Raw genomic sequence first — 4,804 nt, 5'->3', positions numbered from 1 at the left:
AACTGCCTCTGCGCCGTACACCATGAAGAATGGTGTGTATCCGGTGGTGCGATTCGGCGTGGTCCGCAGCCCCCAGAGTACGGAGTCGAGCTCCTCTACCCAGTGCGTATTAGATTCCTTAAGGGACCACACTAATCTGGGTTTGATGCCGCTCATGATAAGACCATTTGCACATTCGACCTGGCCATTAGTTTGTGGGTGATAGACGGAAGCATAATCGAGCTTGATGCCCATGTTTTTGCACCAGAGTTTTACCTCGTCGGCCGTAAAGTTCGTGTCGTTATCAGTGATGATGCTGTGGGGGACGCCGTAACGGTGTACAACCCCGGATATAAAGTCTATCACCGGTCCGGATTCGGCCGTCTTAACAGGCTTGGCTTCTATCCATTTGGTGAACTTATCCACCATGACCAGTAAGTATTTTTTCTTGTGGGTTCCGCCTTTAAGGGGTCCAACCATGTCAAGTCCCCAGACCGCGAAGGGCCAAGTGATGGGGATAGTTTGGAGGGCGGTGGGTGGCATATGGCTTTGGTTTGCAAAAAGCTGGCAACCGACGCATCATTGGACTAAGTCCTGGGCGTCTGCCCGGGCCGTCGGCCAATAAAAGCCTGTACGGAAGGCCTTGCTTACAAGGGACTGAGCTGCAGCGTGATGACCGCCGAGTCCGGCATGAATTTCAGCCAGGAGGTTCCGCCCTTCCTCTTCGGAGATGCACCTTTGAAGGACTTCGGTAGTGCTTTTCTTATAAAGCTCTCCCTCATGGACTTTATAGGCTTTAGATCGCCGCACTATGCAGCGTGCCTCATTTTGGTCCTCGGGGAGTTCCCGCCTAGTAAGGTAGGCGAGGAATGGTTCTGTCCACGGGGCGATGACTGCCATTATTACGTGGGCTGAAGGTGTTATTTCATTGGCAGAGCCTCCAATTATGTCAGAGTGTTCGGTGTCGGGCAGTGCGGTTGGGTCCGGGCTGCTATTGCCGGTTTCCCCTTCCCATACTACGGATGGCTTGAACAACCTTTCCAAGAAGATGTTGGGGGGGACTACATTGCGTTTTGCGCCGATGCGTGCCAGGACATCTGCCGCCTGATTATTTTCCCGGGCTATATGATGAAATTCGAGCCCTTCGAACCGAGCTGACAATTTTAGGACGGCGTTGCGATAAGCTGCCATTTTTGGATCCTTGGCATCAAAGTCTCCATTTATTTGGGATATTGCGAGGTTCGAGTCCCCGCGCACCTCTAGGCGTTGAGTGCCCATGGATACTGCCATCCGGAGACCATGTAAAAGGGCCTCATATTCGGCTGCATTGTTGGAGTCTGTGTACATTATCTGGAGTATGTATTGAACTGTGTCTCCTGTGGGGGACGTCAAAACAACGCCAGCCCCTAGACCGGCCAACATTTTGGAGCCGTCGAAGTGCATGACCCAGTTTGAATATGTGTCGAACTCTTTAGGGAGTTCGGCCTCCGTCCATTCTGCGACGAAGTCGGCCAAAACTTGCGACTTGATAGCTCGCCGTGGCTTGTAAGTTATGTCGAACGGGAGGAGCTCAATGGCCCATTTTGCAATCCGGCCCATCGCGTCGCGGTTGTTTATAATATCGTTAAGTGGCACTTCTGAGGCTACTGTTATTGAACACTCTTGAAAGTAGTGTCGCAGCTTCCGGGATGCCATAAATACTGCGTACACAATCTTTTGATAATGTGGGTACCGTGACTTGCACGGAGTAAGGACGGTGGACACATAGTAGACCGGCTTTTGAAGGGGGAATTTGTGTCCGTCCGTTTCTCGTTCGATGACGAGCACTGCACTTACAACCTGATGGGTTGCTGCAATGTATAATAGCATTGGTTCGCCAATGTTTGGCGCCGCCAGTACTAGATTTGTTGCCAAGATGGCTTTTATTTTGTCGAGTCCGGCCGTGGCTGCATCCGTCCACTCGAAGTGTTCGGTGCACCGAAGGAGGCGGTAAAGGGGTAGGGCCTTTTCTCCTAAGTGGGAGATAAAGCGACTTAGAGCAGCCATGCATCCGGTTAATTTTTGTATTTGTTTGAGGTCCTTCGAGATATCCAATTGTGACAGAGCTCGGATCTTGGCTGGATTTGCTTCAATTCCTCTACCAGATACAATGAAGCCCAAGAGCTTTCCGGCTGGAACGCCGAAAACGCATTTTTCCAGGTTGAGCTTGATGTCGTATGTTCGGAGGTTATCGAATGTTAGCCTCAAGTCGTCTACTAGAGATTCGACATGTTTTGTTTTAACGACCACATCATCTACGTATGCCTCCACTGTTTTGCCGATCTGGTTTGCCAGACATGTCTGAATCATGCGCTGATATGTTGCACCGGCGTTTTTGAGCCCGAAGGGCATTGTGTTGCAGCAGAATGGGCCGTATGGTGTGATGAATGCCGTTGCGGCTTGGTCTGACTCTGCCATCTTTATTTGATGGTAGCCGGAGTATGCGTCGAGGAAACACAACGAATCGTGTCCTGCGGTAGCGTCGACAATTTGATCGATGCGGGGGAGAGGGAAGGGATCCTTTGGGAAAGCCTTGTTAAGGTCTTTGAAATCAACGCACGGGCGCCAGGATTTGTCCTTCTTTGGTACCATCACCACATTTGCTAGCCAGTCCGGGTGTTTTATATCTTTGATGAATCCAGCCTCCAATAGCTTGGCTAGTTCCTCTCCCATGGCCTGTCTCTTAGGTTCGGAAAAACGCTGAAGAGCCTGTTTGAATGGCTTGAATCCTTTTAGGATATTTAAGCTGTGTTCGGCCAGCGTGCGTGGGATTCCTGGCATGTCTGAAGGGTGCCAGTCGAAAATGTCCCAGTTCTCTCGTAGGAACTCTCGCAGTGAGGCATCTACATCAGGGTTTAACTGTGCCCCGATGGAAGCTGTTTTATTGGGGTCCGTTGGATGGACCTGGAATTTGACTATTTCGTCCGCCGGTTTAAAGGAGGTGGACTTGGATCTTTTATCGAGTATCACATCGTCCCTATTCACCATGGAGCGCAGCGCAGTCAGTTCCTCAGCCGCTAGGGCTTCGGATAGCGCCTCGAGGGCCAGTGCGGCTGTCTTGTTTTCGGTGCGGAGTGCTATGTCTGGATCACTAGCGAGAGTGATGATTCTGTTAGGCCCGGGCATCTTGAGCTTCATGTACCCGTAATGGGGTATTGCTTGGAAGACTGTAAACACTTCCCGCCCTAGCAGAGCGTGATATCCGCTACTGAACGGGGCCACCTGGAACGTGACCTCTTCGGAGATGTAATTATCCGACGTGCCGAACACCACATCTAGTGTGATTTTTCCTGTACAACGCGCTTCCCGACTGGGGATTATTCCTCTAAAGGTTGTGCTGCTTCGCTCAACGCGGTTCCAGTCTCGATTTTTTGAAGGGTTTCCTCATAAATGAGGTTCAATCCGCTGCCGCCATCCATGAGTACCTTGGTAAGACGAAAGCCATCCACTATTGGAGTGAGGACCAATGCGGCTGGTGCTCGGGCTGTTCGGAATTAGGTTCATCACTGGCGTTAAAAGTAATAGCCGTGTCACTCCATGGGTTTATTGTTGCTACTTGGTAGACTTCGGCAAGGCTGCGGAGTGTTCTTTTTCGCATATTATTTGATGCAAAAGTCTCGAAGACTGTTAATACCGTACTGGTTTCTCTGGGGTGGCTTTCTGTGGCTTCTGGAATTAGAAGATCTTCGCCAATTTTTGCCACCTGTCGGAGTATCCAACATGCTCTAAGGCTGTGAGTTGGTGTGGCGCCCTCTGCACTGCGAATTTTACAGGGTCCATTAAGCCATCCTTCCAGTATGGTTCCGTGCCCTGTAGAGGGCTTTTGCTTTTTGGTATTGAACCCGGGTGTCTGGCGATGATTCACCCTTTTATTTCGGACTGGGTTTGTATTCAGGGCCGGATTGTCCCAAAAATTTATTTCGGTTTTCCAAGCGCTTTCCATCGCATAGTACTTTCGTACTATGGACGCCAAGTCAGCGAAGCGTGTAATATCACAGTGACTTATGGCGTTGAGGATTCCCTTTTCTGTGCAATTATTGCAGAAGAATGAAATTGCGTCTTCCTCGCGGCAGTCCTTTATCCTGTTCATAACCAGGAGGAATCTGGCCCAGTAATGATGTACTGTTTCTTCGGGCTCTTGCCTAATTTGGGATAGATCGCTTATGTACGGGTGGGTGGAATCAAATCTGAAACCTCACCCAATCTGAGACCCAGGGGCCAAGGAGTTTCTGAACTCGGAAGTTTGGATTCTTGGATGCTGTCCAATGAATCTAGCTCGTCGCCTGACTTTAAGTTTAGGTCTTGAGTGATGTCCTCCCCTCCGCGGGTATCCGGCTTGGAGGGATCGGAAATCCGGACATAGCTAGTCCTTAAGATAGATGAAGGGTCGCCGCATTGTCCCTCTACCACGGCAACGTGATGGGTGACCTGGGGAGAGTTAATCTCTCTCAGATCGGGTTTAGGCCCAATCTGGTCGTAATCCGTAGCGACTCCCAGGGTGGCGATGCGATCCAACAACTCGTTTAGGGAAGAGAGCTCCATTGGATCTAGCTGCTCGGCGAATTCTGAGCTGACATGAAGATTGCTTTCGATGACCCGAGAGGTCATCGTCGGCGCAGCAGCCGAACAGGCGGTCATAAGGAAACCACCTAGCCGGAGAGTTTGGCCGACAGCCAAAGCTCAGTTAGCAATGGTGCCGTCTTTAAAGATGGGATGAGGCATCCTTCCTGATGGCGACGACACAGAGGAACTCTCAATGAAAGCACCAATGTCGGTGTCAAAACCG

This window comes from Triticum aestivum, chromosome 1A, assembly GCF_018294505.1.
Source record: "Triticum aestivum cultivar Chinese Spring chromosome 1A, IWGSC CS RefSeq v2.1, whole genome shotgun sequence".
Classification (NCBI taxonomy): domain Eukaryota; kingdom Viridiplantae; phylum Streptophyta; class Magnoliopsida; order Poales; family Poaceae; genus Triticum; species Triticum aestivum.
Note: the sequence above shows the minus strand (reverse complement) of the source record.